Source organism: Protopterus annectens, chromosome 11.part0 (assembly GCF_019279795.1).
Source record: "Protopterus annectens isolate FY-2018-M chromosome 11.part0, PAN1.0, whole genome shotgun sequence".
In the NCBI taxonomy this organism is placed as follows: Eukaryota; Metazoa; Chordata; order Ceratodontiformes; family Protopteridae; genus Protopterus; species Protopterus annectens.
Window position 1 is genome coordinate 409,966,319 of NC_056745.1, and position 25,587 is coordinate 409,991,905.

The window sequence follows — 25,587 nt, forward strand, 5'->3', positions numbered from 1 at the left end:
TCATAACAGGCCCCCAGGGTGTATACCAAGTGCATGGCAGTAATACCAGCTCATTTGAGACTGCAAGGATTGTGAGTGTTTCCATATCTAGACAGGCAAGAGACCCGATTCGTCAGACATGCTCTCTTCTGGGGATAACCGTAAACTACGTAAAGTCCCAACTTGAACCAACTCAGAATCTAGAATTCATAGGGGCATTCCTCAACACAAAGTCAACCACAGCTTCACTACCACCCTCAAGAGTTTGGACCATAAGATTCCAGGTCAGAAAAATAATCTGCAGTACTAAAGTTTCAGCCCACCTGGTCCTTCAAGCTCTGGGATCAATGGCAGCAGCGATAACACTAGTACCTTTAGCCAAATTTTACATGAGAATTCTTTAGTGGATGATAGCCACACAATGGTCAATACTTTCAGTCCAAGTCTTACCAGATATGAATCACTCAGATCTCAGACATGCAAGAGAGATCTCAGGTGGTGGATTCAGTCAGATCAGGTTCTACAAGACCATCTATTTATTTCCCCTCAACCCAAGGCCATATTTACCATGAAAGCTTCCCAGGTAGGGTGTTGAGGGGCATTTTCTGGGGATAACAGTCCAGGACACTTGGTCCCCCGAAGATGCCAACTTGTCTGCCAATGTTCTAGAAATGAGACAAGTGCATTGCAGGCCTTCCAGAATATTCTCTCCTTGGGGACTATTGCACTACAAACAGACAATGTCATTAGTTTGGTACATCAACAAACAAGGAGAGACCAAATCCTACTCGTGTCGAGAAGCTCTCTGACTGTGGCAGTGGGTGATCTCATCCAACCACTTTCTCTTAGCAACGCATATTCCAGTGGAATCCAGTGTGATACCAGACAGTCTGAGCAGGTGCATTCTTTTACCCCACGAATGGTCCCTCAACAAAAAAGTGATGGAAATGATTTTCCATCAGTGAGGCCAGCCTTGATACGGTCTTTTTGCCTCTCCCCTAAACAACAAATGCAGCAGCTACTTTGCCCTAATCCCCCTCAGGGGGAATCACCAGGGGATGCTCTACTTCACAATTGCCCCCCCAATTTACTTTATGCCTATCCACCAATCCCATTGATTTCCAGATTCCTACAGAAAGCTACCATGTTGAAGAGCAAAGTCATCCCCATTGCACTTTACTGGCCTTGACAGATTTGGTTCTCCTTCCTTTGGCCTCACTTGCTTCACCAAACTTGGATTCGGAATCTGACTGCAGACCGTCTGTCTTACCTAACAGGCATGATTCATCCAGACATAACCAACCTCAGGCTGACTGCCTGGCTTCTCCATTTCCATTAATGGCCAGACAACTTATGCTATATTCTCCTGTCCATCAAATACTTCTATCTTCCCATAAACCTTCTACCAGAAAAATCTATTCCAGCAAATGGAAGAGGTTTGTTTACTAGGCTCATCAAAATAATAATGATCCCTTTTCAGCCCCGATGCATACCATCCTTGAATTTTTGACACATCTTTTTAAAGAAGGAGCTAGTGCATCTATGGTTCAAGTTAATTTAGCAGCAATATCAAATTTTCACATTGGTTTCAATGGTTCTACTGCAGCATTTCATAAAGGCCTTCCTGGAAGGCACTGTTCTTCTCAGACCCTCTTTTGAAGATCCTATTTCCCCATGAGACCTGAATATGGTACTGCAGGCTCCAACTTAAACCCCTTTGAACCAGCAGCTACATGTGAACTAAAATACCTTTCTTGCAAAACAATTTTTCTGGTATCTGTTACCTCTGCCAGATGAATTTGTGAGATTCAAGGACTGTCCTCTAAACCACCATACTTGATTTTTCATAAGGATAGAGTTACAGACTAATGCAACTTCTCTCTTTTTTTTTTTTACTCCGATATGTTTTTATTTTTAAAAAAGTCAAAGATCAAACAAATTATGTACAAAAAAATCTAATAAACTATATACAGTATTTCTCCGTAAGTAAGACCTAACCAGAGAATAAGGCCTAGCATGGTTTTCCAGGGTGGTCATGATATAAACCCTACCCCAAAAATAAACCCCAGTTAAGATCGTCCACAACAGACGGTGGACGTGTTGAATTATAAAATACTATTATCGACACCTGTTGACTGAGGTTATCCTACTCTGCTCACCATTTTCAGGCCAGACACCCAAGTTCTTCTCTTTGCAGAAAGTCATAAGATTCTTCCCCCGGGAGTCCTCCACGATTCTGCCCATAAACACTGGCAAGTGTACTTTGATTGGTCAAAGTGCAGACAACGCATGTAAAACGTGCGTACTTGATAATGAACGGGTGTGGTTGCATCTTCTTAACTGTCACCATTTTTGTTGCCACTCCTTTCTAGTAAGTCTTCAGTTAACACCCCCACTCCCCCCAGACAAGATGAGTGCACAAAGAAAGAGCTATTCCATTGAGTACAAGAAAGGAATCTTGGAGGACTCCCAGGGAAAGAATCTGATGGCTTTCTGCAAAGACAAGTTGGATCTCTGAATGGACGGAAAATGGCGAGCAGAGTACTATAACCTCAGTCCACAGGTGAATGAGGGAAATGCTAAGACGTGCAAGTGTGGATCAGGTCAACAACCATTATTTCCTGAGGTGGAAGACATCATCTGTGAATGGATTGCTAACAGGAGAGCAAAAGCTTTGGTTGTGCGCAGGGCTGATATTCAACCATTTGCCCTTGCAATGGCACCACAGTTAGAAATATCCCCAGAAGAATTCAAAGCATCACAACATTGGCTGGATGGCTTCCTTCAGCGATATGAACTGTCTCTAAGAAGATCGACAACACTGTTCAAGGTGGAAGATACTGATGTTATTAAACGTGCACTTGCATTCAAGTCCTTTGTTGATGGCATTGACTTTTCTAAATACCAACTCTCCAACATGATTGCTATGGATGAAACTGCAGTGTTTATGGGCCAAGGATCTCAAACAATTGGTCAGAGGGGTGCCTTGTCAATCTACATTCCCACCACTGTTTACAAAACTGGACGTGTTACCTGTATTTTGGCAGTCCATCTAGATGGAAAGAAAACCCCACCTCTAATCAGTAAGGACAAGAAAGATAAGATTGAACGTTTTTCAGGCATTTGCATTCTTGAAACCGAAAAAGCCTGGTGCACACAAGCAGTTATAAGGAAGCGGGTCGATGTAATGCTGCCACTTGTTTTGTGAGGTGGCGAAAGAGGTCTGCTAGTCTGGGATTCAGCCAGCACTCACTGCGCTAAAGAAATGATGAACTTCCTTGCACAGAGAAGAATAGATCAAATAATAATTCCCGCAGGAATGACTGCCTATCTCCAGACTCTTGATATTGCAATAAGCAAGCCATTCAAGGACCATTTGCGCATGGAACTCTGACTACATTGAAAATAGAATGGAGAGACATCAGCGTGGAAACTTTGTGAACCCTATCCTGCAAGAGGTCGTTACTTGGGTGAAGAATTCATGAGATAAAATCACTGACAGCTGTGTTGCCAGTGCACTACAAGCAGGCTACATGGACAAGCAATGCTCATTTAAGGAGAGCTCTTTTGCTGGTCCTGACAGCTTGCGGCCAATGGTTCTACAGGAAATGGAGTCACAAGAAATTTACGCCAGAATTGGGGGTTGAAGACTTATGACAATGTTCAAGAAGAAGATGACATGACTTTTCCATTATCGGGGCAACAGAATGGATTGCTTCTTCTTTCAGCTGCCAGCAAGCTCTTGTCAGTTTTTGACTTTATAAGGTAACGTTTCATTATCAAGGGGTAATTACAAAGTAAGGCCACTAGTTTCCAGACTTCATTTTTATGACTTTCCATCATTTTTCTCTTATGGTTTAGGTAGGGAATAAAGAAAGCATCACCACTTTTATTCACCTGTTTTATTCCCCTCCTACAATATACATGTATTGAGATTTTTCTGCACTTTCTGTTAAGCATGAAATATTGCACTGTGTAAGCCAAGGTGTAGATATTCTGAAGTTGAACTGTTTGTTGCACTTTTTATGTAGAATTCTCACACAACTGTTAACACGTTACCTAGAACTGTTGCCCAATAACGGAAAAGTACCAAATAAATGTCAACTTGTGTACATGAATAAATGTCGATTTGTGTACATGAATAAATGCCGATTTGTGTACATGAATAAATGTAGATTATTGTATGGGGGGCGTAAATAAGGCATCCCTTGATAATAAGCCCTAATGCGTATTTTGGCAGGAGGAAAAGTATAAGACCCGGTCTTATTTTCGGGGAAATATGGTACAGTGTCCATAAAATGCATACACGTAAAGGAAATCATTCAATATTTCTCTAATAAAGATTTCATTTTCTGCCAAGCAATTTGCTCGTGTTAGATTTTTTGTTCTCAGTTTTATAGTGGAAATTTCTGTGTCGCAAATAAGTTTGGCTAAATAAACAAATTCGCTGCTAAATGTGTGTTCTGATTTCCAATTTTTTGTAACCACTTTCCTTGGTATTGCTAGTATTGACCATAATATTATGTATTTGATTTCTGGGTATAATTTCTGGAACAGGCATATTAAACAATATGAGAAGGTCACAAATTATACAATTGTCATTCCACATAGCTTTACATAAGTATCTAAAATCATTCCAAAAAGCAGATACCATTCTTCAATTTACAATCATATGCAGCCAGTCAGCATCAGATTGATTATATTCTAACATTTCATGTCTTCTTTTTTATATATTTTGGCAATTTTATTGGGAGTTAAAAAGCCCCTATACAGGAATTTCCAAGTACAGATTTTCCAATAGGGAGAAGCTGTGTTTTTCCTGCTGATTTCAAATAAAGCCTTTTATTACTTTATGTAAATTCTTCATTGTTTATTTTTCTTGAATAGTTCCACTATGAAACATCTGTAAATGTAAAATCTGTTCTGATAGATTTATGTATGATGGATATAAATTAGGTTTAGTGAACCATTATTAACAATAGAAATTATGTCTAGAATTTTGGGCATGTTCTTCTCAAGTGTTTCTAATGAAGTTATACTCTTTACAGGTCAGGATATCAAGCCAATTACAATTTTGTAGACTATAACTATTAAGTAATCAGCTGTATGAATTTTATTTGTTGACAAGAACTGATGCCAGTACAGCAAAAAAGTCTAACATTTTCTTAGTATCAAAAGAAATTATACATTCACTAATAAAGGCAATTGGAAATATGAATATAATTAAATTCTTGATTAGGTGTTTGGAATACATAAATCTTAAAATTCAATAATATTTGGTTAATGAAGAAAATGGTTGTTAGTTTTTGTTTATTATTTTGCAAATATACTTTAGCTATAGAAAAGCATTTCTATCCAAATAAAAGGTTCATATAGTGTTTTATTGTTGTCTAGTTATCTAAGTTCGTATATTGACTTTCAATAAGATGTATATGAATTAAGTACAGTGTTAATAATAGCTGTATTTACATATAATTCTATGTTGGGAAATGCAATACCTCCCTCGTCCCAGCTTGGAGTGTGCCATTGTAGAGATATTCTAGGTTTTCTAGGAAACGAGAAACTTAAGCAAGATATTGCTTATACTTCTGAGTGGGTGATGATTAATTACTGACTAACAAATAGAATTTTAGGTAAAATTATCATTTTGATTAAGGTTAGTCTTTCCTCAAATGAAAAAGAGCATTCTGTTCCAGTTTATAATTGAATTAATTAGATGTTGATACTTAATTGAAACTTTCTTTTTTTTAAAGTTAGATTCAATAGAAATACCTAGCTACTTAATATGCAAATTGTCCCAGTTGAAGTGCTTGTAAGTTTTTAACTTGGAAGTGACTTCCTTGTTTATTAAGATCATTTGTGTTTTTTTTATGATTAAATTTTAATCCAGATATACTTTCAGATAAATCCAGGGCACTAACTAAATAGTCTAGTGAGGTTTCAGTATCTCCACATGTTGGTAACAAATCTTTGGTGAAAAGTTGGATCTTGGGGGTTATATCACTTGTAAGTTCATAAACCTATGTTTCGTATATAATTCGCAAATGACTCTATGGCAAGGGCAAAAGTTAAAGGGGACAAAGGACAACCTTGTTTTGTACTTCTCAATATTTTGAAAGGACTAGATATCAAAGAGCCAATTTTAGTAAAGGAAACAGAATTTTCATAGATATTTTTAATTGACATTATAAATTCAAAAGAAATGTTATACTCCTGTAATACTTTAAATAAGTAAGTCCAGCTAAGAGAGTCAAAAGCTGTCGAAGATTAATATTGACAATTCATTTTTCTTTTTTGTTTGCTGTAAGAGACAATAGCCTTACTATATTGTCTTGAACTTTCCTGTTTTTTATGAACCCAGTTTGGTCCTTGCCAGTTAAGTCAGAAAGGATATTGTTCAGCCTATTTGCTAAGATGGCAATAAAAATCTTATAATCTATATTTAATAAACAAACAGGCCTATAAGATGAACAAGACGTGGGTTCCTGATCTGGTTTTAAAATTGGTGAGAGTAATCTTTCCAAAGGTGGGACATTTGATGTGTTTTTAACTTCTTGAAATGTATTTAAGAGAATTTTTAATTCATTATCTGGTAAAATTGTATGTAGTTCAGGGATTAATCCATCCAGTCTTGGTACCTTATTGACTTTTAGATTATTTATTTGATCTTTTAGTTCTTTCATAATAAAAGCTTTATCAATTCTGGTAGTAATTACCATGTGATAATTTCCTCTGAGTGTTCTTCTTTAAAGAAGTTATTTAGGATACTGTTATCACGTATCATTTTATTTGAGTTATTTATATGCTCATAATGGTTTTTGAAGCATTATAGTATGTTCTTCATATCTGACATTTTTATTCTTTTCTTCTTTATATATTATTTCTTTTATATGTCTTTTTTCATTTAGGTATTTTGATTTCATTGCAATTGTACTTTGAGGGGCTGATAAATGAAGGGAATGAGAGGGAGAGAAGGTTGGATGATGTGCGGATAGTGAATCATGAAGTGCAGTAGATTAGCAAGGAGGAAGTAAGGATAGCTATTAAGAGGATGAAGAATGGAAAGCTGTTGGTCCAGATGACATACCTGTGGAAGCATGGAGGTGTTTAGGTGAAATGGCAGTGGAGTTTTTAACTAGATTGTTTAATGAAATCTTGGAAAGTGAGAGGATGCCTGAGGAATGGACAAAAAGTGTTTTAGGACTGATTTTTAAGAATAAGGATGATGTGCAGATCTGTAGTAATTACAGAGGGATTAAATTGATCAGTCACAGCATGAAGTTATGGGAAAGAGTAGTGGAAACTAGGTTAAGAAGGGAGGTGATGATTAGTGATCAGCAGTATGGTTTCATGCCAGGAAAGAGCACTACAAGATGTGATGTTTGCTCTAAGAGTGTTGATGGAGAAGTACAGAGAAGGTCAGAAGGAGTTGCATTGTGTCTTTGTGGACTTAGAGAAAGCATATGACAGGGTGCCTAGAGAGGAGTTGTGGTATTCTGTGAGGAAGTCAGGAGTGTTAAAGAAGTATGTAAGAGTGGTACAGGATATGTACGAGGGTAGTGTGACAGTGGCGGGAGTGACAGATGCATTTAAGGTGGAGGTGGGATTACATCAAGGATCAGCTCTGAGCCCTTTCTTATTTGCAATGGCGATGGACAGGTTGATAGACGAGATCAGGCAGGAGTCCCCGTGGACTGTGATGTTTGCAGATGACATTGTGATCTGTAGTGAACCAGTAGGGAACAGGTGGAGGAGACCCTAGAGAGATGGAGATATGCTCTAGAGAGAAGAGGAATGAAGGTCAGCAGGACTAAGACAGAATATATGTGTGTGAATGAGAGGGAGGATAGAGGAATGGTGAGGATGCAGGGAGTAGAGGTGGCAATGGTGGATGAGTTTAAATACTTGGGATCAACAGTTCAGAGTAATGGTGAGTGTGGAAGAGAGGTGAAAGAGAGAGTAGAGGCAGGATGGATTGGGTGGAGAAGAATGTCAGGAGTGATTTGTGACAGACAAGTACCAGTAAGAGTGAAAGGGAAGGTCTACAAGAGGGTAGTGAGACCGGCTATGTTATATGGGTTGGAGACAGTGGCATTGACAAAAAGGCAGGAGTCAAGAGTTGGACGTGGCAGATTTAAAGATGTTAAGATTTGCACTGGGTGTGACGAGAGTGGACAGGATTAGGAATAAGTATATTAGAGGGTCAGCCCAGGTTGGAAGGTTTGGAGACAAAACCAGAGAGGCAAGATTACGTTGGTTTGGACATGTGCTGAGGAGGGATGCAGAGTATATTGGGAAAAAGATGCTAAGGATGAAGCTGCCAGGTAACAGGAAAAGAAGGAGGCCTAAGATAAGGTTTATGGATGTGGTGAGAGAGGACATGCAGGTGGTTGGTGTGGCAGAGCAAGATGCAGAGGACAGGAAGAAATGGAAACAGATGATCTGCTGTGGCGACCCCTAACAGGAGCAGCTGAAAGAAGAAGATTTCATTGCAATTCTACATATGCTTTTAGGGTTGACTTGACTTCTTCTAAAGTAATGGAAATTTTGTGGTGTAAGATGTCCCAATATTCCTTATTCAGTTTATTTATATTATCTAACACTATTTTATAATTAGGTGTTAAGTTACCTTTCAACTTGTCTAGTTCATTGTATATATCTACTAGCCTCTTATCCCGTCTTTTAGATAAGTCCCAGCTTTTAACTTTCAAAAAAAGAACCACATTTAAGGTATCCCACAGAATCATGTCTGACACCTCTTCATTATTTTTTACTTCAATAAATTGTTTTATTTCAGTTAGAAACCAGTCTTGAAAGCCTTTTATTTTCATAATGTGGTTGAGGATTCTCTAACAAGAGATTAAAAAAATCAGTATGAAACATTAATTTAAAGATGCTGGCATTGTGATGTGGTAAAGGGCAGGACACAATCATAACATCATCTATTTTAGAAAACAATGACCTGGTTACAAATACTTTATCAGTGTTAGTTTGTGTGCAAAATCGGAGTAATGAGAAAATTTTAGGTAAGAAGGTGATTTTATATTACAGATGTCTTTTAAACTCATCGAATTTACATAGTTATTTAAATGTTTAGCTACAGGAGATATTAAGGTTTAATATTCATGGTGTCTGTTAAAATACAAGTAAAATCTCTTGCTAAAATTCTCTCTCCCCGAGAATATAAAGCCATGGCGTCAAGATGCTGTTTTACTGTTTTTGTGCCTATTCCTGGTAACTAATATCAGTTAATGAGGGGTATAAGGCTTTGTATCAACTTTAATTACTACTAAAGCTAACATCAGCATATTTTGCGAATAAATCCCGTCAGAAATGTTGAAATACTGCAGAGCAGAAAATTTGTGCTGCTGTCAGCCTTCCATCCAAGCAATGCCCCTATAATGCAACCTTTCTTCTTAAGGTGGTGTCAGAATCTAATATCAATCATTCCATTAACTTACCGGTATTCTTTTCAAAATTTGTTAAGAAAGGTGAATACATGATGTTCATCGTGTTACCCTGCTGCAGTCATCACACTTGGGTTATCCTGTCGTCAGGCGGTCCCACAGTCGGCCGGAATTCCAAAGTCTTGGTCTGGCGTCGGTTGCTGTCACCTCTTCCCTGACATCAGTGCACCAGGGGTATATATAATGCAACCGACCCCATTTTCTTCAGTCTTTCTTGCCGCACGGTGCCCGATGCAGAAGCAGTTCGCAAGTGCCGGTCGGCCGACTCCTGAGATTTCCGAATTCGAATTTCAGACCGAAGTCTTCTATAAAGCTAAGTACCCCGTTGGGAAAACTTTTCTTGCCTCAGACCGATGTCAGAAAAAGTTGACAATTGTATTTCTTGTGGGAAGCAAATACCTCATAAGGATTTTCATTCTTATTGCATACCTTGCCTAGGCCCAGACCACGACGTCACCACTTGGTTGGTTTTGTGCTAGGTTTAATAAGCGTACTATTAAAAGACGCTTTGATTTCGCACGACACTACTTCGGTAGGAAATTTAACTACACCATGCCGTCGGAGCAACCAACTACCGGCATGCACAAAAAACACAAGGATAAGGACAGACAGCCCAGGCCTAAGCCAGATTCCGAGGCCTCGGCTGAGCCGGTCTCCGGTCCTCAGTGAGGCTCCGATGCAGCCCCTGACTACCGCAGATCTGGAACCCAAGACCGCTACAGAACTTTTGGCGAAATGCACCAGGCCGACGCAGCCATTTAGTTCAGGCCCTTCCGACGACATTGCTACAAAGGATGTCGGTGCTACAGAAACGCCATTGGTTTCTGAAGGCATTTTCAGACCGACGACCCTCACCATTAAAACGTTTTCTAAGACGAAGACTCCTACTAAATCTAAAAGGACTGCACTTCAGTCTCCTGTTCAAGGCCCCATGCCTAAGAAACAGATGCTCAAAATGGCTGAAGATTTGATTTCTTTAATCAGGGGTTCCCAGCCCCCTCCTGACAAAAGGCCTAGACAAGAGGAAGATTATGCATCTTCTGAACAAGTGTCCATTTCTTCAGACTCCTCTGAGGACCAAGATTACTCCTTCTCTCCTTATGAATATTCTGATGCTGAGGACTCTATTCCCTCAGCTTCTCCTCCTGAAGACTACTCCTTTGGGGATACTTTACACACTATGAGGGAACATTTTCACTAGGAAAGTCAGGACTACTTTGACTCGAAAAAAAGGCTGAGAGAGTTTCTTTTACTCCCCCAACACAGACCACTTGCCATCCCACCAGTTTTGGACATTGTGGATGATGTTTACTTAGAATCCAGTTTGAACCCAGACTCTCTACCTCCTGCTCCGGCTAAGCCTGACAGATACTATAGAGTGCCTGATTCCCACAAATTTCTTTACAAAAGCCCTGTAGCTGATCCAGAGACTATCTCCCAGGGTCCCAAGGGGGCTAAGGCTTCTATGGCTGAAAACCCAGTTCCTTCTGAGAGGGATTCCAGAGCACTAGACAGGTGGGGGAAAAAGGTTTACACCTCAGCCACACTAGCTATGAGGGCTCTGAATTGCCAGTTTCACATGCTTAAGTATCAGCAATTCCTAATCTCTCAGTTAAAGCAAAGAATAACCACTCTCCCTCAACAATCTGAATTGAAAGAAGTACAGGATCTGTTGCACACCACTGAGCAGGTGGGCAAACATACCTTACAATGTGGGTTTGATTCTCTGGAGGCCTCCTGCAGAGCAGCTGTCACTGGGTCTGTTATACGTAGGCATGCTTGGTTAAAGGAACAAACTCTGCCTGATCATGTTAAAGCAAAACTACTAGATGCTCCCTTACAGCAGGATGTTCTTTTTGGAGTTAAAGCAGAAGAAGTTTTAAAGAAAATGGAGGATAAGGCAAAATCTATGCAGACAGTCAAAGATTTCCTACAGGTACAACCCCCTTGCTTCAGCAGAAACTGGCCAACAAAAAAATTGGTCCTTTCCAGCTTCTGACAGACCACAGAGGGGTAAATACAGACCCCCAAGGGGCAGAGGACAACCACAAGCCCAGTATAAACCTGGCCAATGGGGCACTACAACACAGAAGGGAGGAGAAGACAGGTCCCAATCCACCAGAAGGCAAACTCAATGACTTGCACCTCATCTGACCAAGCAATACTCTCTTGGCAGCCCCCTTGGGGGGAAAACTAGCACTTTTTACAGACAACTGGCACATTGTCACAAAGGACAAATGGGTCCTAGACATAATTTTACGAGGATACAGATTCCACTTTCACACCTTGCCAATGAGAAGAGGAATGCCAAACCTGCCACAAAATCAATGGGCAGAGGCACAAAAGCAAAGTACAGCTCTCATGGACATGAGAGCCATTCAACTGGTACCTACTCAAGAGCAAGGACAAGGATTTTACTCAAGACTCTTTCTAGTGCCCAGAAAGGACAATGCCTGGAGACCAATTCTGGACCTTTCAATTCTAAACACTTACAAGTACCCAAATTCAAGATGCTAACACTACAGCAGCTACTTCCCATGTTGGGCAAGGAAGCATGGCTAGTAACGTTGGACCTCAAGGAGGCATATCTGCGTGTCCCTATATGTCCCTATCAGACAAAGTTGCAGAAGATACCTCCATTTCATTGCAGGTTCAACGCATTACCAATTCTCTGCACTGCCCTTTGGCTTATCTACTGCACCCAGAGTCTTCACAAAATGCCTGGCACCAGTAATTGCATACTGCAGACAAAGAGGAATTCAAATATATCCATACCTGGACGACTGCCTCATCCAAGCAGAAAGCAAAGACATTCTCTTACATCATCTGGCCTTTGTAAAGCATCTGCTAAACTGCCTGGGGTACACAGTAAGCGAAAAGAAGTCAAAACTAGTACCCACACAAAAAATGACATTCCTGGGTGCCAGCTTGAATACAACGGCCCAGAAGGCTTATCTTACGCCAGACAAGCAATTACAACTGACTCAATATTTCAAGACAATGGCAACAAAGACCCAATTAACTGCAAGAAAAATTCTGCAGGCCTTGGGCTTCATGGCATCTTGCATACTAGTAATACCATTTGCAAAGCTGCATATGAGGAAATTACAGAGGTACCTAAAAAGCGTATGGTCTCAACACAGCCACAGCTTGGACACAATGATATCTCTCATTCCCTGCCTGCAACAAGAATTTCTATGGTGGTTACAGGCATGTCACCTCAACAAGGGTCAGCCTTTCACCTTGCCCCCAGCCAGGCAAACTATCACAACAGATGCTTCATATTACGCCTGGGGGGCACACATGGCAGGGCAATGCGTTCAAGGCCTATGGACTGCAGAACAAAGAAATCTGCACATAAATCAAAAAGAGATGCTAGCTGTACAGAAAGCTCTGACAGCCTTCAAGGATCTATTACATCCAGGACAACTTGCAATAGACGGACAACACCACAGTAATGTGGTCCATAAACAAACAAGGGGGTACACATTCCTACCCTCTATGCAGGCAAGCAATGATGTTATGGAACACAGCTCTGGCTTACCAAGTTCAGTTACAAGCTCAATTCCTGCCAGGACAGAAGAACATATTGGCAGACGACTTCAGCAGAAACATCAAGGATCCCCACGAGTGGAAACTAGATCCACAAATATTTGCAATGATAACTCAAAAATGGGGCCTTCCAGACATAGACCTGTTTGCCAGTCCTCAAAACTATCAACTAACAAAATTTTGTACAAGGACATTTCACCATCAAGCTTGGAAAGTGCCGCACTCTCTTTCAGTTGGAAAAACCTGACAGTATATGCCTTCCCTCCATTGCCTCTCCTCACAAAGGTTCTTCTGAAAGTCAAAAAGGAGAGACCACGACTGATTCTCATAGCCCCAGACTGGCCACACCAGCACTGGTATCCGCTATTGAGAAATATGGCCCACAGCCCACCATGGATATTGCCTCAAACCCCCCTTTTGCTCACACAACAAAACAATCAGATTCTACACAGCCAGCTCAAAACTTTAAATCTGACTGCATGGCAAATCTACTAAACATCCAACCAGCTCCTCTTTCCCAAGCAGTTCTGGATGTTATTCTGGAAGCCAGGAGGCCAAGCAGCAGGAAGGCTTATTCGGACAAATGGAAAAGGTTTTGTGCCTGGAACCAAGCTAAAGGCCAAGACACAATTCAGCCTCACATGTCTCCCATTCTACAGTATTTAACTGAGATGTTGCACAAAGGACTTTCTTTTTCCTCCATTAAAATCCATGCTTCAGCTATTTCAGCTCACTACAACACAGATCCACCTTTATTTTCACATCCTCTTCTAAGGCGGTTCCTCAGAGGGGCAAAAAACATTAGACCACCCAGGAGAGCTCCTACACCAACATGGGACCTCAATTTTGTTCTGGAAAAACTAACGCTACCTCCCTTTGAACCAGCTTTCTCTGCAGATCTTCAGTTCCTATCATGGAAGACTGCCCTGCTGCTACAATTACTTCAGCTAGAAGAGTCTCAGAGCTACAGGCACTAATGGCAGTGGAACCTTTCCTCATTTTTCATCAAGGCAGAGTTTCTCTACAAACTAATCCTTCCTTTATGCCTAAGGTGGTTTCCAGTGTGGCTTTAAATCAAACCATCCACTTACCCACCTTCTTCCCAAATCCACAGAACAAAGGTGAGAGACTCCTGCATTCCTTGGACATTCACAGGCAACTTCGTTACTACTTGGCAAAACTAAGGCTTTCAGAAAATCTGACCAGCTCTTTGTATCCTATGCTACAGCTTCTCAAGGGAAGGCTATATCAAAACAAACCATTTCTAAATGGATAGGTCATTGCATACGTTTCTGCTATACCCATCATGGGAAACCAGTCCCTCCTACCATTAGGTCCCACTCTACCAGGGCAACAGCTACTTCTACAGCCTTTCTCAGGGGGGTTTCAACCAAGGAGATTTTAGAAGCTGCAACTTGGAGTTCAGTACACACCTTTACCAAACACTATCACTTACCTCTTTACTCTAAGACCAGGGCGGGCTTCGCCACTGCAGTTCTGCAGGGCCTCATAGCCTCCACTAACCCTCTGTGATACCTCCCCCCCTTCCTTAGCTTTGGGATTCAACCCAAGTGTGATGACTGCAGCAGGGTAACATGATGAACATAGTACAGTTTTGTACCTACCATAAATGTAGATGTTCGAGTGTTCACCCTGCTGCAGTCCAGGTTACCCTCCCTCCATCCCCACTGACCTACTGGCTAAATCTCTTCAATACCTTACTGATGTATTTGCTTATAGCTGAAGGGATTTTGTGTTTGTGCAGAGGTTACTCCATTTGGTAGTAATTTCTGACCACCTTTTTGGGGGCACCTGACATCTGGGGCAAGAAAAACTGAAGAAAATGGCGTTGGTTGCATTATATATATACCCCTGGCGCACGGACGTCAGGGAAGAGGTGACAGCAACCGACGCCGGACCAAGACTTTGGAATTCCGGCCGACTGCGGGACCGCCTGACGACAGGATAACCCAAGTATGATGACTGCAGCAGGGTGAACACTCGAACATCTACATTTATGGTAGGTACAAAACTGTACTTTACATTTATTGGATGCCCACAGACAATTATGTTTTTACCTACATAGAACAAAAGATTTCAGAAAAACTGATCAGTTGTTTGTTTCATTTGTGGGAGTAAAATTGGGAAAACCAGTTACGTTGTCTAGGTGGCTAACTGATTGTAGTTCATTTGTTTATAACAAATTGGGCATTATTCTACCAAAAACACTGTAAGCCCATTCAACTATATTTATGGTCACCTCCTCAGTGTTTCAGTCCAAAATGTCAGTGCATGATATATGTGCAGCGGCAACTTGGGATACTCTCCATACCTTTATTACCCATTACAAATTGGATCTGCTCTCCAGAGGTAGAGCATTATTTGGTTCAGTGGTGCTCAGGAATACCCTTTCTTGAGTCCACCCTGGATCTTAGGTAGCTGAGAACTCTGTCCCATCAGTTGAGAACACAATGAAAATTGACAACATCAGATAAAGAAGTTATCTACTTGCCACAACGTTCCATCTGTGTTGTCCATTTTCATTCTTCCTCAACTTCCCACCCACCAACCCCCATCCTATATAAGCTTCTGGAAGAACACATAGTTATAGGACATAACTGTCCATCATATTGAGTTCCAGATGTGGTCTTCTTCCTATTTGACTATAAATATTTCCTTTCTTCTAAACAAATAAGATGTGAGGTACTTACAGTTGGTACATTTTAAGTAAAGGAGAACCTCGAGAATTTTTTGGTTGCCACAAGCTTTAGCAACGGCTTAGTTGGATCTGAGGGATCAGATCCGAATCCATCAGTTGAGGAAGAATGAAAATGGACAACATGGATGGAACATTATGGTGAGTACATAGCTTCTTTTTTTCTCTCTCTTTTTCCTGCTCTAGCCTTTATTTTAGACTACCTGCGATATTTGTCTAATTCTATTCTTCATTTAAGGCCCATCTGTGAGCAATTTCTGACGTTCATGACCCAGGTGTCCTTTGTTAGCACAGTTGCCTGTCACCAAGAAATTTCTGTAGAATGTACTTCATGTAAATAACCTTATATATATATAACCTGTTCCACCCTGGAATCATAATTGTGTCTAGGAGAGGCTGACCTTCCCTCAGTTTTAGCCCCTTTCTTCTTGGCACTTGTAATACTGTTCCTGGAAAACTCTTTTACTAGTGGTTATCTCCTCTGTTGTGCCTAGTGTTGAACTCCAGGCATTACAGTGAGGACCCCCATTTTATATATTGTAAAGATCAAGTTTCTGATCACAACAGTCTCCTCATTTTCTACTCAAAGTAGTCTTAGATTTAATTTAATCTGTATATTTGCTGGATTGGTCCAAGTCAGGTAAAATTAATTTCTGTAAATTGAGTCACATGGTCTCTAATGTGTGCTAGAATTGTGCTTTTCTACACTGATGCCTCGATCCTTATCTTCTTGGTTGGCCACAGCATAACTTTCTGCTATGAAAAGATCTGACTCCAGTTCATTTTGAATAAAATGCTTGGAGGCAGTCATGTTGACTCAAACAGTTTTATTTGTACTGAACAGAATACCAGTATTTTAAGAATCATGAAAGTTCATCTAAATATAGCATTCTAATGGCTAAATTGTGTACACATACAAAATACACAATCGGCAATTCCTCAGCGTTGGTAGTTCTCTTTGGAATACTTTCCAGTCACAATTGGCACTTCTTAGCTGACTGTTATTTCCTGAAATAAATGTTTCTTTCATCATCTAAGTGTCACTTACTGTTCTAAAAGGTTTCTCGTGTCAAGATAGTTGCATTCCCACATCCAGTTAATTTCCTTACACATCTGGTCATAAAAGCAAGATCATAGTATTTATAACTGGTCTATTAATTTGCCTGTACAATGTTTCCTTTCTGACTATGTCTTTTGTTCACAGTGTAGCTTAGCAGACAAAGGCTGGCCATACTTCTTATGTCAAACTGCAGCACAGAAAGCAATTGTGTTTTCTGCCTTAGCTTGCATAGAAGCAATGTCTAAAACAATTCTTCTCTAAGAAATTCATCCTGATACCTGTGCTTTAACACCCCACATAATAGTTCCCAGTAATTTATGATGCTAATTCATGAATTCACTTAGGATGGGAAGGTACGGGAGACCTGTTTCAAAGCTGTATGGGGAAAGCTAAAAAAGTTCCACTGTTACTTTTAAGAGGCTGGACAAAGATTTCTTCATCTCATCATTCTCATCATCAAAACATCACTGAGAAATAATTCAGTGGGATAGGCAGGAGGTGTAGGGAAAAATTAATATTAAGTCTGAAGTTCACCTATTGGCTTGAGTGCTGCCTCTCTGCATCTATATGTATATGTACTCTATGATCATCACTAATTCATCAGTACATGTTCTGTATTACCTCATTATCAAGGGCCTACACAGAATGCATTTCAAAATTAGATGCTACAGCTAAGAGCATTTTAGAAATCTCCCTCCCCAATATGTAAACATATTGGTTAGCCATGCCTTTGATGAATTATGAAGTTTCACAGCTTGCTAACGTATACTCTAATGATCTGTAATCTGATTTTTATTATGTGAAATGAGCATGCAGCATTTGTATCTCAAACATTTTCCCTTCTCTCACTGAAAATGAATACAAATCTCATTTACCTATGCTAACTTTAGAAATGTATGTCTGTTTAACTTTGTGGTGAAAGGTCAGGTCAGGACTTAACCTCCCTGAACTTCTTGTAAATAACAGTCATTTGCATTAATTCTGTATATACTTCATTTCCTAATCATTGAACTTTCACGAAACCATGTACAACTTGCATTTTCCCTCTGTTTCTACTGGCATGCTTTAAAACTGTATTCTGTCAGTGATGTTTTTCCTAAGCAAAATCTTTAACACCTAGTTAATATTCTCTCATTTGCCATATTTCGTAGTCATTGATTATTAAGTAATGTACCTGTGTGCAGCCTGATTTGTCATATCTTGGATCTAAAGACTGATTTGTTAGATCTTGAATCCTATGAAGTAACCTTCACTACTGATTTCCTCATTTTATTTCACTTTTTAAGCTGATTCCTGATTAGTGTTAGTTGTGATCTTCTGATGTTATGCTGGAAATTCTGTGATCATATACATTTACTGTGTATATTGTGAAAGCTGTATGGTAATGTCTTAAACTAAGCATATACTGAGCATTGAAATATCTGTGTTTTCTACTGTGGTTTCAATTGATATCTTCATCTTCAAGAAAAGAAAAACATTATAAATCTGTTTTAATGAATGTGTTGGTCCTTAGTTCAGTATCACTATAAGATAAAACTATAACCACTGAATGTGTCACACTTCCTAAGTGACCTTTCCCCAGTGCACGTACATAAAAAGTAATTTGTGCCATATCTGACTTTGTCTAATGTATCATATTCAGTTTTGCAATTTCCATCAGTTTTCTAGCTCAGTTTTCTTTATCCTGTAACTGAATCAACTGTTCTCCCTTTGTCCTAAATTCATCCTATTCTGTTCATATTTCCCCTCAAAAGGATTTGAGAATTACTATAGCATATCATTGAGCTCATGCAGAAAAAAATTGAATATACAATTTGCTCTTAGAACTCATTCTAAGACCATTTATTTTTTTGTGATAATTTGCATGTGTAACTGTGAATCACTTCAAACACAGTCAAGGTGTACTGTTTTAGAAACATTTGTCACCCTCAACATGAATTAAGGTTTCCGTAAGTCTATAGATAAATTCACCTAAATTGAAATTCCTTGAAAAATTTGTTAATTTGTCTTTAGAACTGTTAGATAAACATAAAACATTATCTGTAGTTTCCCTGACGCATCAGCCTAAAGACAAAATGCCTCCACTTGAATTTGAAAACATTCTCGCTTCTTATGTGTCAAAATAGCAGTTAACTTGTTATCCAAAATTCTTGTAACTGATAAAGTCTGAATTTTATATATATATATATATATATATATATATATGTGTGTGTGTGTATATATATATATATATATATATATATATGTGTGTGTGTGTGTGTGTGTGTGTGTATATATATATATATATATATATATATATATATATATATATATGTGTGTGTGTGTGTGTATGTGTATATATATATATATATATATATATGTGTGTGTGTGTGTGTGTGTGTGTGTATATGTATATATATATATATATATATATATATATATATATATATATATATATATATGGATTCACTTTAGACTCTCTAAATTCTGAAACATCGAATTTCATATGATCGATGTTTCGGAATATTGAAATTCTGACCCCCCCCCCCAAAAAAATTTAAGCCTCCCCACACCCCCGCTCCTTAAATATTCCAACTCTGAGATTGCAGTACAGTGGGGAAAAGTGAAATCTCCCATTCCGCTCTGTATGCAGATCTCCATTCACAATGTTGGGATTCTGAAAGTTCGATCATATGGTCTCGGCCATATGAAATTATCTTTCAGGATTTCAGCATTGTGAAGTGCCCCCATAAATATATGTGTGTGTGTATATGTATATAATGTGTATGTATATATATATATATATATATATATATATATATATATATATATATATATATATTTTTTTTTTTGCCATATAATAGGCTACCCTGGGTTTCCTGTTTAGATCTTAGCTCTACCTCATGAATAACAGCAACAGCATGAGACATCTTCCCTTTATATTCCTCTTTTTCATTCAATCATTGTTGACTTGCCTGTTATAAAACTTTTAGTTAGACTATGGAACAGCAGCAACTTCCTAGCCTTCTGTCTACATAATGTGTCAGACTAACTTTTGTCCATCCTTTGTGCCACTTAGAGGTCAGTGAAGCTTTTTATATGCTATGCCTGTGGCTACGTTTCACATGGTTCTCCACAAAATGCATATCTCATAAATATATATCGTACAAACCTATTACCCGCTCAAAAGGCCGAAATCTAATTTGCGACATCAACAAAACCTGTTAGAGAGAGAGAGGTTTGTCTCCCAGAGGCTGCCCCGTCTCTGGAATAGACTTCCATACACATTAAACAGAGTACCTCGCTGACCCTCTTCATGCGCAACCTTGATGAGTGGATGGGAAACCACAAATTTGTCCCAGGGGTTCCACCTGTGTCCCTCATTGACAAGGATGACAATTGCTGACTGAGGTTTCTTTTTGGGGATAAATTTTGACTAGTCTTGTAAGGGCACCAGGGCCATTAGCCTAGTAATCTCTTATGATCCTATGATCTCTGTCTTGTATCCCTCTACCTTGTGAAAACCTGTTGAAAAATGTGTGCATATTTACTGTATATTCATGCATTAACAAGTCTTTCCTTCCTATAATCTTGTTGAATTGAATCCACTGCTGTCCCCAGTTCACCTAGAATATCAATTCTTTGACAATAGGAAAATGAGGATTCACATAAAACAGATGTCCTTCAAGGATGCAACTGCAGTCCTGACATAAGGGTTGTCCTGCCTCAGGCAGCCCTTCGGTCGTCCGGATTCCAAAGTCCTGGTCCGGCGTCGGCTGATGTCGCCCTTTCCCCGACGTCAGAGCGCCTTTGGTATAAAAGCGTCAGCCGACACCATCTTCTTCAGTCTTTCTTGCCGCGCGGTGCCCGAAGCAGAAGCAGTTCGCAAGTGCCGGTCGACCAGCTCCTGTGTTTTTAGCTACTGAAGTCTTCAAAAAAGCTAAGTACCCTGTTGGGGACCTTTTCTTGCCTCAGCCGATGTCAGATAAAACTGTAAAAGTTAATAATTGTTTAACTTGTGGGAAACAAATACCTCATAAAGATTTCCACTCTTACTGCTTACCCTGCCTAGGCTCAGAACACAACGTCTCTGCCTGTACAGCTTGTGCTTCTTTCAATAGACGCACTCTTAGGCGTCGGTCAGAGTTTGCACAGGATTATTTTGGGGAAGATTTTTGTTATATCATGCCATCGGAGCTTCCGACAACACATTTACCTAAAAAACAGAAGGATAAGGACTGGCACCCGCGGTCTTGGCCGACACCATGCTTCGGCCTACCGTGAGTGTCTCGGTCTCTTCTGAGCCGGTTTCACAACCACTACAGACCAACGACACCGCCCCACCGGTTACTTCGGTACCGGAGGCCAGCTCGGTGCCGGTTTCTGTTCTCCCCTCTGAGACCGTAGCCCAGGATATTTCTGACACCATTTCAGTGGATAAGACTACTCCAGCACGTGGGGCTGCCAGCCCTCCAGTGTCTATGTCCATTAAGGCCTACACACATGCTAAGGCTGCCAAACAGGCTAAGTCTCTCCCTCCAAGATCTGTTTCTCTGGGATCCACTTCTGGTTCTCAAATTTTAAGTTTAGCTGAGGACCTTATTTCTTTAATTAGGGGTTCTCAGCCACATCCAGAAAGAGGCTCTCAGCCACCTTCTGTCAAGAGGCCTAGGGTTGAGCAGGTAGATCCCCAGTCCTCCGATGAGGCCTCAGGTGATTCTGCACATTCAGACTACCAGGAGGAGGCCTTACCGGCCTACGAGGATTCTGATGCGGAGGAATCCATTCCCTCTGCTTCTCCTCCTGAGGAGTTTTCCTTTGGGGAAACGCTTCATTCCATGAGGGAACACTTCAAATGGCAAGGCCAAGAATACTCAGATTCTAGGAAAAGGTTAAGGGAATTTTTAAAGCTACCTCAGCATAGACCCTTAGCTACCCCTCCTGTTTTAAATGTTTTAGATGATGTGTACTTAGAATCTAGTGTTTCCCCTGACCACCCCCCCTGCTCCTGTCAAGCCAGACAGGTACTACAGGGTCCCAGACACGCATCAATTTCTGTACAAGGGCCATACTGCTGACCCTGAAACTATTTCTCAGGGGTCTAAAGGGGTTTCCTCCACTACTGCTAAAAATCCACTTCCTTCAGAAAGAGATTCTAGGGCTTTAGAAAGGTGGGGCAATAAAGTATATACATCTTCCACCCTTTCTATGCGAGCACTAAATTGTCAATTTCATATGATTCAGTATCAGGAATACATGTTGGATGACTTGCAAAAGAGATTGGAGATAGAAAGGGGTTACAGGACTTGGTTCATAATACTCAGCAGGTCAGCAACCATTTCCTTCAGTGTGGATTTGATGCATTGGAAGCTTCATGTAGAGCAGCAATGACAGGTGCGGTCATACGCAGACATGCTTGGTTAAAGGAGCAAACATTGCCAGACCATGTGAAAATTAAGCTTTTGGACGCACCACTAGAGAAACATAAGCTATTTGGTGCTACTGCACAAGAGGTTTTAAAGAAAATAGAGGAAAAGGCAAAATCAGTGCAAACAGTCAAAGATTTCCTCCAGGTACAGCCTCCAAGATTCAGCAGGAATTGGCCTTCTAAGCATTGGTCCTTTCCAGACACAGACAAATTTCAAAGAGGCAAAAACAGACGTGGCAGAGTTAGAGGGCAAACTCGAGGCTCCTACAGAGGGCGTCAATGGCAGCCTCCGAACCACAGAGGTGGGGCAGGACCTTCCACTGCTCCGCAGGGACAATCTCAATGACTTGACTTTGACTCCGCCATCCAGGGCTCAATTAGAAGCACCTTTGGGCGGAAAATTATCTTTATTCTCACAAAACTGGCACAATATTACAAAGGACAAATGGATACTGGACATAATAGACAAAGGATACAGATTCCATTTTCATACACTACCAACGAGACATGGCAGGCCAAACCTGCCCCCAAATCAAAGGGCAGAGGCACTCAAACAAATAACAAACCTACTTCAAATAAGAGCAATAGAAAAGGTTCCTTCTGCAGAACAAGGCCAAGGATTTTACTCAAGACTGTTCCTTGTTCCAAGAAAAGAAAACCAATGGAGACCCATTCTAGACTTGTCCGCACTGAATACTTACCTTATTGTGCCAAAATTCAAAATGCTGACTTTACAGCAACTCCTTCCCATGCTGGGCAAGGGGTCTTGGCTGGTAACTCTGGACCTCAAGGAGGCATACCTGCATGTCCCAATCAGACAAAGTTAAGAAAACCAATGGAGACCCATTCTGGACTTGTCCGCACTGAATACTTACCTTATTGTGCCAAAAATTCAAAATGCTGACTTTACAGCAACTCCTTCCCATGCTGGGCAAGGGGTCTTGGCTGGTAACTCTGGACCTCAAGGAGGCATACCTGCATGTCCCAATCAGACAAAGTTGCAGAAGATACCTCAGATTTCTTGCAGGCTCAGAGCATTATCAATTCTCAGCATTGCCCTTTGGCTTATCTACTGTGCCCAGAGTGTTCACAAAATGCCTGGCAACAGTAATTGCACATTGCAGACTTCAGGGGATACAAATATACCCTTACCTGGACGACTGCCTTATACAAGCAGACAGCCAACAAGCCTTGTTAAAAAACTTGGACTACGTCATTCACCTACTGCAGGCCTTGGGATACACCATCAATATTCAGAAATCAAGTCTCGTACCATCCCAACAAATACCTTTCCTGGGTGCCACACTGGACACAACCACCCAGATGGCGTTTCTGACAAAAGAAAAACAAAAACAATTACCAGAATACTTCAGAAAATTGGCAACACTCACCCAGATGACTGCAAGGAAAATCCTGCAGGCCCTGGGTTTCATGGCATCTTGCATTCTTCTGATTCCACAAGCAAGGCTGCATATGAGGAAACTACAATGGTATCTAAAAAGTCTATGGTCTCAACACAGCCACAGCCTGGAAGCATTGATCCCACTCATTCCATGCCTTCAAAAGGAATTTCTGTGGTGGGCTCAAGCAAGCCAGATAAACAAAGGTCTGCCTTTCAGCAAGCCTCATACAAGTCAAACCATAACAACAGACGCCTCAGACCATGGATGGGGGGCACACATGGAGGGCAGATGCATTCAAGGACAATGGACACAAAAAGAAAAGCACCTGCACATCAACCAAAAAGAAATGCTGGCAGTGATACATGCAATCAAGGCCTTCGAAAAGTTCATGCATCAGGGCCATCTACTAATAGACAGACAATACCACAGTTATGTGGTACATAAACAAGCAAGGAGGTACCCATTCCTACCCTCTTTGCAGACTGGCAATGAATCTCTGGGATATTTCTCTACAATTGAAAATAGAGCTACAATCCCAGTTTGTACCAGGGAAGGACAATGTTCTGGCGGACAGCCTAAGCAGAAACATCATGGATCCACACGAATGGATGCTGCATCCAGACATTTTCTTACAAATAGCTCAAGCATGGGGAAGGCCGGACATAGATCTTTTTGCCTCCCACCTCAATCACCATCTGAAAAAGTTTTGCACAAGGACATACCATCCTCAAGCATGGAAGGGTGGACGCTCTCTCCTTCAGTTGGAACTCTCTAACACTATATGCCTTCCCACCTCTTCCTTTGATGACCAAGGTGTTACTAAAGATCAAGACAGAGCAACCGAAAGTCATACTGATAGCTCCAGACTGGCCAAGACAACACTGGTACCCACTACTACGGAGCTTGACACACACCAATCCGTGGCTCCTTCCTCAATGGCCACTTCTTCTGACACAGCACAATTACAGGACACTACACCCCAGCTTGAAAACATTGAAGCTGACAGCTTGGAAGATTCCATGACTATTCCTCAGGATACACTTTCCAAAAGGGTAAAAGATATCATCCTGGAGGCGCGCAGACCTTCCACTAGAAAAACATACTCAGCAAAATGGAAGAGATTTCTTATCTGGAACAGCAAAAAGGGTCAAGACCCATCAGTGATGAGCATTCCACAGATCCTAGAATACTTGGCTGAAATGCTCCACAATGGCCTTTCATATTCTTCTATAAAAATACATGCTTCAGCAATATCTGCCAAATATAACACTGATCCGCCTGTATTTTCTCACCCATTGCTAAGACAGTTTCTAAGAGGTATAAAGAACATCAACCCTCCAAGGAAACCACCAGTGCCTACATGGGATCTCAACTTCATGCTGGAAAAATTAACTCTTCCTCCCTTTGAACCAGCAGCATCTTCAGAGTTGAAATTTCTGTCTTGGAAGACTGCTTTCCTTCTGGCAGTAACCTCAGCAAGAAGAGTCTCTGAGCTACAGGCCCTTATGGCAATACAACCATTTCTCATTTTTCATCAGGACAGAGTTTCTTTGAGAACCAATCCGTCATTCATGCCAAAGGTGGCATCCAGGGTGTCCCTGAATCAAGCTATTCACCTGCCTACCTTCTTTCCCAATCCTCAAAATAAAGGAGAGAGACTTCTGCACACCTTGGACATACACAGACAGTTGCGCTACTACTTGGACAGAACAAAGTCTTTCAGAAAATCTGACCAGCTTTTTGTAGCTTGCGCTGCTGGATTGCAGGGAAAAGCAATTTCCAAACAGACAATTTCTAAATGGATTGGAAATTGCATTCGGTTCTGCTACTCTTTTCATGGAAAAACTGTGCCAGCTGACATCAGGCCACATTCCACCAGAGCTACAGCCACCTCCACAGCCTTTTTAAGAGTAGTGGCAACAAAGGACATTTTAGAAGTTGCTACATGGAGCTCCGTGCATACATTTTCCAAACATTACAACCTGCCTTTATATTCCAGATCC

General features: G+C 40.7%; 1 protein-coding gene across 1 annotated transcript in view; it reads left to right on the forward strand.

Moving 5' to 3' along the window:
• Positions 1-25,587, forward strand: part of APAF1 (apoptotic peptidase activating factor 1) — a 2,040,921-nt gene that overhangs the window by 1,335,225 nt on the left and 680,109 nt on the right. The gene's annotated exons all lie outside the window — the stretch shown is intronic.